The 9,538-nt window shown below is 32.6% G+C and overlaps 1 long non-coding RNA gene and 1 pseudogene across 2 annotated transcripts; both read right to left on the reverse strand.

The window, feature by feature from the left end:
- Positions 1 to 2,124: 2,124 nt before the first annotated feature.
- LOC107022133 overlaps positions 2,125 to 9,538 on the reverse strand; it is a 17,635-nt pseudogene continuing 10,221 nt past the window's right edge.
- On the reverse strand, positions 3,267 to 6,558 carry LOC114077675. 2 transcript variants are annotated; one of them, XR_003579032.1, is made up of 3 exons: positions 6,441 to 6,558; positions 5,488 to 5,551; positions 3,267 to 3,588 (listed from the first exon to the last, which is right to left on the reverse strand). It is a non-coding gene; the product is annotated as an uncharacterized LOC114077675 (long non-coding RNA). The 2 variants fall into 2 exon arrangements; XR_003579033.1 differs by having other exon boundaries at positions 3,267 to 3,591.

Genomic DNA, 9,538 nt, shown 5'->3' on the forward strand with positions numbered 1-9,538 from the left:
CCCCCCCCCCCTGGTTTTTTCTTTTCATTTATTTATATTTTAAATTTTAATGTTCTGTTAATATCATACATGGATTATTGTTTTTTTCTTTTTGGCCAACGTCGTACTTGTTTCTGCAACAAGCACCATACCACAACAAAAGAAGTGTTTAATATGTTTGGTGTGGATGGGTTTAGGGGTCCAGATGACAAAAGGGCAAGTAAGAGTGTCCAGAATACAATCCTATACAAGTATAAGGGTCCACCAGACCATTCTGCCTTTACACTACTCAAAATAGAAAATAAAAAGTCTTGCACAATTAACTAGATACATGTATAATAAATTAATAGATACATGTCTTACAAAATCCTAAAAAACATCTTAAAAACTAAGAGACAATATTTAAATACTAAATATTAAGGTGTAATGCATTAATTCCAACACCGTACAAGAAGCTACAACTGTCCAAAAGCCTGCAAAAACTATTGTGGTTGGTTCACGACTCCCACTGTAAAAGAAGCCCTTAACAAATGAGATTATTTTGTGTATTTGTTCTTATCCCATAATATGTCTATTCTCCATTATCACACACAAGCCTTTATAAATCAGAATATTTCAGAAGCATATATTTCAGAGCTTAGTTGTGAGAGCATATATTTCAGAGCTTAATCTTGTAAGATCTATACTGATCTATTAATGAATTAGATCGTTTGAAGTCCTTGTTGAGTTTTTCGATTCCTAGGTAGAGTTAGCTATGTCGGATTGTTGAAGTCTATATCAACTAGAGTTAGTTGGTGTAGTGGGAACATAGTTGTTGCTTCTATATTAGCTATAGTTAGTTGGTGCAGTGAGCAACTGAGTTGTTGCTTGGTGCAATAGAGTTGCTACTAGTTCTATTACCTGATCGTTGAGATCTGAGTTTGTGGCTAGAGGTAGCCTTGTTGAGATATTGAGGTCTAGGTCGACAAGAGTTAGGTGGTTTAGTGGGCAATAGAACTATTACTTAGTTCTTTTACCGGTAGTATATTTGTTGCAGTAAGGGAGAAGGGATTACAGAGTTTTAATTCACAGGTTGCAAGAGTTCCATAATCTGAACCTCAGCTCCTTTTATAGTTAAATGGAGTTGGGTTTAAAATCCTGTGAGCACAGGACATGGTGTTCGCTTTCCTTGAGCAAAGGGGTTTCCACGTAAATGTTTGTTTTACATTGACTTTCTTTCTTTCTGCAGTTACATTCTATCAAGGGACCCGGTTAATTTACTATTAGTGGACACATACATTTTATTACAAGTGTTGCAATCATGTACAAATTTCACTACTTGATAGGAAAATAGACATTTGAATTTAAGATAAATATTTCTTTTCAAGGATTTTGGTCCAGCCTGGGTGGTAAGTAAGCCATATTTCAGCAAGTCTAAAAAAGAGACGGGATAAGTATTAACTCTCTCATTTGGTTATACAACCATTTTATGTTTTCTACATTCAAGACCAAACAAAGGTGTCATAAAAAATAGGATATTACGCATAATGAATCTTATGACTATTCAAAACCGAACCGAACTCAATAAACAGAACCAAAAAAAAACATATTGGTTTATCAGTATTGAATTATTGATTTAGCAGCTTTGTAACAATTTTTTTTATCGGGTTATCAGTTCTTAATAGTTAAAAGTTTTTTCTTAACGGGTTAACCGATAACTCAATAGTAAATTTAATAATTATATTTATATCATTTTGTGTATAATGTCCTTGACTTAGAGTTTGGTTTTCTACTTTTATTTTTAGTTGTCTCAAATACTTGGTTATTGTACAATGTAAAAATGTTTGGTTTTGAAGATGATGTAACTTGTGAACTCATGTTCATGGTTTGTTTGGGTTTTCACCTTGTTTCTAAGTGGTTCTAATAAAATTGGGTCCAACCATAAGGGTTAAACCGATAACGATCAAAAATTGATAAACGAATAACCAATAACTCAATATCTTAATGGTTCTATAATGAAGCATTTGAACAAACCGATAACGAATAAACTTTAAAACAGATCAGACCGATACACAACCCTAGTGAATCGTAAATGACGAGTGCAAAGATTATAAAATTATACTTTAAACATAATGTCAAGAGGGATAGTATAACATGAGTAATTCTTTAGTACATTCTCCCCTCTCACTTCCGAGAGCCATATCTACAATTTTTTCTCTTCTGATTACTATTTTTATCATAAACAAGTGATAAGTAAACTCTTCCAATGGAGCAATACTCTTATAAGCGAAAACAATTATATGAGGAACTCTCCTATCACCATGGTAATACATAATTTTTTGAGCATAAAGGTTTGGTAAGCAACTATGGTTGATAAATCTTCCAACATTGCCATATTTCACTACATCAACGGTAAAGCCATCTTCATCCTTCCTCCGCAAAGAATCAGACACAACTTTTAGGTTATTATTATGTGTAGGATTCCTTTTCAAGATTTCTTCATCGTAGTTGCCAACATCAAATTAGTACTCATCGTTATATATTCTACTTTCAGCTTCGTTTTCATCAAGCAAGTCCCCAACATATTCACAGATAAAACTTCTGGATGAGACATGATCTCGTGGACTCAAATCCCATCCTCTCGATTCAGTCATAAAAACCTACAAATGGACAAACACTTATTTCTCCCAATTGCACACGCAAGTGTACGTGGTCGCGTATGTAATATAGTGGCTCTCAAAAGAACCAGATTATCGATCCCAATGGACTATCAATTAACTATTTTCACTAAATTATACTGGACTAATTATTTACTCAAGAGAGCCAAAAGAAAAGAATGACGGAATAAAAAAATAATAAAATTACATATAATGGTTAGAAAATCCCAGGGCTGCAATATATATTGGATTTCATGTATCATATCTTTCGCTTAGAACTAATTTTAGTTGTCAAGTTACTGGTTTATAGGGTTAATTGTATGAGTCGGGTTACAAACCTCTCGTCGCGTACTCCAATTAGATACCTAACTACATCTTTGAGTGGGGAAAGTAAATTATTGGCGAGCATTTATATTTCATCATATTTCGTAACCAAGCAAGTTGTTCGTCCTGTAGTCACTCCTAAACCCAAATCACATCAATCTAATGGGTTGATCGAGCTCTCTATATTCTATGGTCTATCTAACCTCTCCCGTCTCGATTTAAAGATTAGACAGTAGATTTATCTCATGGTGATCAAACATTAGATAATAAAATAAGAATATAGAAGTGGCTTATAATGATAATAAAAAATTAATTCAAAACGCCATTAGTAATCAACATTCGATCCGTTGCTATAGCCCCTAAACAAGGGATTTAGCAACTATTCTCTAAGAAAACAAGAAGAAGAAAAGACCACTAAAAAGTATTGACGACTTTCTATTTGATGCCCTGTATATCTCCTCCTATATTTTTCCCATAATAATTATTTTTATGGACTATTTATAGAGGTAGAAAACCCTAAACAAAATAATTGTGTTCAAAACTAATTGTGCTTCCAAAACCAAACCGCTACGAATTCATGTATGCGTAACAGTGCTCTGCCGCCTTGGCAAACTTCAATTCCAATTCCAATTCCAATTCCAATTCCATTCTGCTGCATATAAAATAATATTATTATATTAAAAAAATCAATCCATTAAGTTGTCAACTTGATTTACTTCTTCAATCTTTCATAATTAATTCATTTTAGCTCCAAACTTTTTCCTTTTTCCACCAATTTAATCCTACAAATAAAATATACTATTTAGCAAATTCTATAAAATTCATGCTAAAAAAGGACATATATAAATAATAAATGTGAGGCAAATAATGATTAAAAATATGTATTTTTGACCTCACATCACCACCCCATGCTTCAATTTTTGCTCGTCCTCGAGCAACATTGAACTCATTACAAATAAATCAAAATAGGAATGTCATCACTTTGGTTAATACAACAATTAGGTCATATATCAATTTCAAAATATCAAGTACACTTATCAATCATTGTGCAAAACAACTAAATAAACAACAAACCTCTAACCTCCTAACCTCAAGTAAAAACATTGAACTCATCAAATTTAAGTTTGCTCACCTACTCTTATCAAAGAAAGCTAATGAAATCACCTATCCATTGTGTAACAAGTTCCCTTACAGAAAGAAATATTCCACATACTATTCAAAAATGAATATAAATTAAGGACTTCACATCAAGAACACTCTCACCCTTACAAAAAATATTTACATGGACGTACAAAGAACCATACGAGTGCCCATTATGTATATCTCCACTAATTTAAGCACGCTTGGATAGAATCGAATAGGATTTTAACGGGTTGCAATGTAGGTTAGGGGACATGTATGAAAACTTTATAATAGTGACTTACACTTTCCTAAGCACTTTGCAATTTAAGACTTCATCACCAATTATTTTCTTCTATTTATTTTTAGTCCTCTATTCAACAATTATTTCACAAGTAATTCGCATTATATCATGAATGTTTCAATTCTTTTTGTTTAGAAGTTCTCCTTTCGAATAGTCACCCTCGACTTATGTATTTTACATGCGTTAAGGTGCACAATGCCCTTGGAAGGACCAGGGTCATCATCAAGGAAACCATTTTTTTACATTACATTCTTTTAAAGAGTGCTTTTAAGCACTTTGTGGCTATCATTGATTACCTTTTGACTCAACCATACCCTTTTCTCAAAATTGATTATTAGAATAAGTCTATGCTATAATGCTCAAGGAAGCAAGGCGCGAAAACTAGGGATTCAAGAAAATAGTCAAGAGAAAAATATGATTACCAACAAAAGTCTACAGGCACAAAAAGGCTAACTAGTGATTTAATATCTGAAAAGGCTAAAATTACCATACAAATCAAAAAAAGCTTATTATCATCTCCTGAACAAAACATCACTTTTATTTCATTTCAATAACGTGCAGGGCAAGTTCTAGACTAAGATGCAAAACATGAAATGAATAAAATCTCACAATCTATGGCACAAGTATCTATCAAGATGGATCAATTCCACTTCTAAGAGAGACAAGATCATAAAAAACTACAAAATAAAATAAGCTATATACAAAGTTACATCCATGAGTTTAGGTGTCAAAGAGTTTGCATTTTTATTAAATCAAGCATTTACAAGAAAGTAGTACTAAAAAGTTAGAAATAAATAGCAAGTACCGCACCACTCAAAAGGTTATTTTCTTTTATCTCTAAAAAATAATTTAAAAAAAATTATTCCTAAAAAAATAAAAGACACTCGGTTCAAATGGACTATCCTGAGGAAAAAAAACGAAAACAAAAGCCATGAAATTCATCCTAAGAAAAATACTCAATAAAACAATAAAGACTAGGAATTAATTCATCCACTACTCACTTAAAAAGATGTTATGTCCCCAAAGCATAAATAAAATTTAAATCAAGAGTTATTAAAACTCCGTGAGGCCTTTAGGCCTAGCTATTAGCATGTTCTCTTTATTTTCATCAAGGATCGTACGTACCCCATATTTAAGCACCAACGTGCTCCTTAGCTCCAAATTTTTGATACTCAAACTTCGCCGAAACCTATAAAAACAAAACAAAATAATGATATAAAAAAATAAAAAAAATAAGAAGTTACACTATAAATTGGGTTGCCTCCCAATAAGAGCTTAATTTAACGTCGCGGCATGACACAAATAAATTCACCACTTTTTTTCCACTTTGAACTTATGAGATTAACCCCTAACTTTGCATCTAATTTTTCTACTCCTGTCAAATGGGGTGGTATAAAGATAAAGGAACCAAGTAATTTATATCGCATGTTGCACTACTTTGCCCTAAAGTGAGTAATGTTGTTTTGTTTACGTGGACTAAAAAACTTTAGAATGTAGGATCCCTGTTCCTCATCAATACACTTATCCATTAGTTCAAATTTTATGGAAAAGTGTTTTGAATGGGATTCAAATTGTCTCAACTCCAAAGCGACATTATTTACAACATTCTCACTTTTGCGCTCTTTCTCAACATCGATATTAAGGAATAAGGTGTAGTTTAATGGTCAAAGTTCCTCTTTTTGCTCCACAAGTGGGTCATAAACCACAACAATTGGTAATTGGGATTCAAACGCCTCAATATTTTTGTTCAAGTGATCCTCTAAGTAATGAATATGTGAGCAAAATTGATCGCTTTGTTGTGTGAGCTTAACTCTTTCTTCAATCAGATGGGTTGTCAAGTATGTTATTTCATCACATATAGACTCTTCAATATTTAGAAATTGAATTCGTCTATGTATCCACTATTGGCTCACTATCTTTTTTTCTCCAGAACTTTATCCTTATTAGGCCCCAATCTCTTTTAAATCAGCTCGGATTGAAATTTTTGATTGAAGAACATCAAGCTTATATTCTAGTTCCACGATTTCTTTCTACCCTTCTGTGCATTCAAATATCTATTCGGTGATTTTTGAATTAACCTTTTCCAACATGTCTGTACATTCATGCGCCTCTTGTTCTGCATTATTTCTTCATCGCCCCTACCAACATCATAAATAATAGAAGAATCATAATAGGGGTTCAGAGGAAGAGAATAAGTTCTACAACAACCATTCCTATGAATATAGTGACGACCACATATATGACTTAAAGGACATTCATCACCTAACAACGATTTATCCCAATCATTCATATCAATAAGAGTACCAAATTATTTAAAGAAAAAAAATAATATATTATTTAGAAAAAACTAACTAAAATAAAATAAAAATAGATAAAACAAAAGAATAGTATAAACTAGAAAGATTTTTAATTTTTAAGTCCCCGGCAACGTCGCAAAAACATGTTGCTCCCAATTGCACACGCAAGTAATATAGTGGCTCTTAAAAGAACCATATTATCGATCCCAAAAAACTTGCCAATTAACTATTTTTACTAAATTATACTAATCCAATTATTCACTTAAGAGAGCCCACTTCAATTAGATATCTAAGTACATCGCTAAGCGGGGATAATTAAACTAATTGGCGAACATTTATATTTCATCCTATTTTGTAAACAAGCAAGTTGTTCGTCCGGGTGTCACTCCTAAACACAAATCACTTCAATCTAATGGGTCGATCGAGCTCTCTATATTCTCTAGTCTATCTAACCTCTTCTCTCTTGATTTAAAGATTAGACAATAGATGTATCTCATGGTGATCAGACATGAAATACTAAAACATAATACACAATTAACTAATAATGACTACCAAAAATTAATTCAAAATGACATTAATAATCAGCATTCAATCCGTAGCTACAACCCCAGAACAAGATTTTTAGATACTAATCTCTAAGAAAAAAACAAGAAGAAAAGAACACTAAAAAGTATTGACGACTTGCTACAGCCCTAGAACAAGGGCTTTGGAAAACTTTAATTCCAATTCAAATTCCATTCAGCTGCATATAAAATAATATTATTATATTTAAGTTAATCCATTAAGTTGTCTGCTTGATTTTCTTCTTCAACCTTTCATAATTAATTCGTTTTAGCTCCAAACTTTTTTCTTTTTCCACCAATTTGATCCTACAAATAAAATATATTATTTAGTACATTCTATAAAATTCATGCTAAAAAAGGATATGTATAAACAACAAATGTGAGACATATAATGATTAACAATATGTATTTTTGACCTTACATTAGTATTGAGGACCATGTTGGCTAACTCAATTTTTGCAAGAAGGGCCACACTCATAAACAAGAGGTTGTGTTCTAACAATAGAGCCTCTTGTATTGAATGGAATCTTACCTCCATTCCTAGAAGCACAAGACCATTGCTCGGAATCCGAGCATCCACTTGTGCAATTTCAACCCTGAGGCCTAGAGATGTAATACCAATCTTGATATTGTATGTTGGTTATGTAGGTAAATTATGGGTGTCTCTCATCATCTATTGCATTGACAGCATGAATCGGTATCTTCTCTTTTCCTTGTGTGACATCATAGTGTGATCTCATGTATTAAAATTAGCAAACCAGAAGAAATAAAAGAGAAAAAGAAAAACACAAAGAACTTCGAGTCCACAGAATCCACTGTGTGTCCTTAAAAATTTTAGTCCCCTCAAGTACCCGAGATTACAAATTAATTCCTCCCAAGTAAAACAAATTAACCATTAAAGAAGTTGTGGTACCTCAAACTTCAATAATTTCAACTAATACAAAATGACGGCAACGAATCACACATACATACACAATCAATTGATTTTGTTTTGTAAGATATGTTTACAAAAGAAGGGAAGAATTCAATTCTGGAAAATGAGAGACAACCTCTCTATTTATAGCCAACAAAGGGTAAAGGTCACAACTATTAGTAAAGAAGACAACCTTTCTACAAAGGTCACAACATATTGGAAAAGGCACAACCTTTCAAACGGTCACAGCCCTTTATAAAGGTCATAACCTTTTTTAAAGGTCACAACCCTCTGGCAAAGTGAAAACCCTTCAGGAGAGTCACAACCCTTAATTTCCTGTTTACACCTTTAAAACCCAAGACATAGTCCACAACAAACTCCGCCTGCATAATTAATTTTGTTGCCTTTTTAACATGAAAATGATTCACATTGACTAAACCTGTTGGCTGTGACACTACTTCACGATTATGTTTTGGTTAGCCAAGATTTATTTTTATTTCAAAGTTGAAAACATATTTTCCAGTTGAGCTATTTCTTCCCAACACTTGGTCACTATGTAGAGCCCATTGTAAATGTATCTTATAGCACTTGTTTTAGCATTCACTCTTTTTGGACCACAAATAACCCTAACCGGACATCTCATGTCCATGGAGTTATTCAAGGCAATATTTGTTTCCAATCTGTGTTATAAAATCAGAAATTACTGGTTCTAATAAATCATTCAGAAACACGAAGTAACTGAGAATTTTTATAACCAGTAAATAAGATGAACAGAAATAAAATAATTTAATCTGTAAAAACGTACCAGAATCTGGAATACTCTTATTGAAAATTTAGGAAGAAAATCAAGTCCACTGAATTCACAGTGTCCCCTTAAGGAAATTATTCCCCTCTAGTATCCGAGGTTTGATTTGGAATATAACCTCCCAGGGTAAAATGATTTTAATCAGTAGAGTATAGATACCAAAAACTCTACTGTCAGCGAATCAATCCACAGCAGGAAAGTACACGAAGAAAAAATGTGATTTTAAGAAGAAGGAAGATCAGAAAATTCGTTAGTAATATTCTGAAGACTGAATGGTATTTATAGGCAAGAAGAATATATTCTGAAAGGTTGCAACCCTTTCAGAATTAACACGACCATTAATGAAAGGTTGCAAACTTTCAAATGGTATTGACTGTTCCTGAAAGTTGCAACCTTTCAGAACAGTCATGGCGGGAAATTTTGAATATAACGGAATTTAAAACGGGTCACTCGCGCGGATCCGAGTCGGGTCGGGTTTTAACTAAAAAGTTGAAAACATTTCGGTTATCAACTAATTTATTGAAAATAATTTTTGGCCATTTAAAATTAATTAATAAATAATTAAAATAAATTTTGTCCAAAAAATTATCTCTCGATC

The sequence above is a fragment of the Solanum pennellii genome, chromosome 6, assembly GCF_001406875.1.
Source record: "Solanum pennellii chromosome 6, SPENNV200".
Taxonomy (NCBI): Eukaryota; Viridiplantae; Streptophyta; class Magnoliopsida; order Solanales; family Solanaceae; genus Solanum; species Solanum pennellii.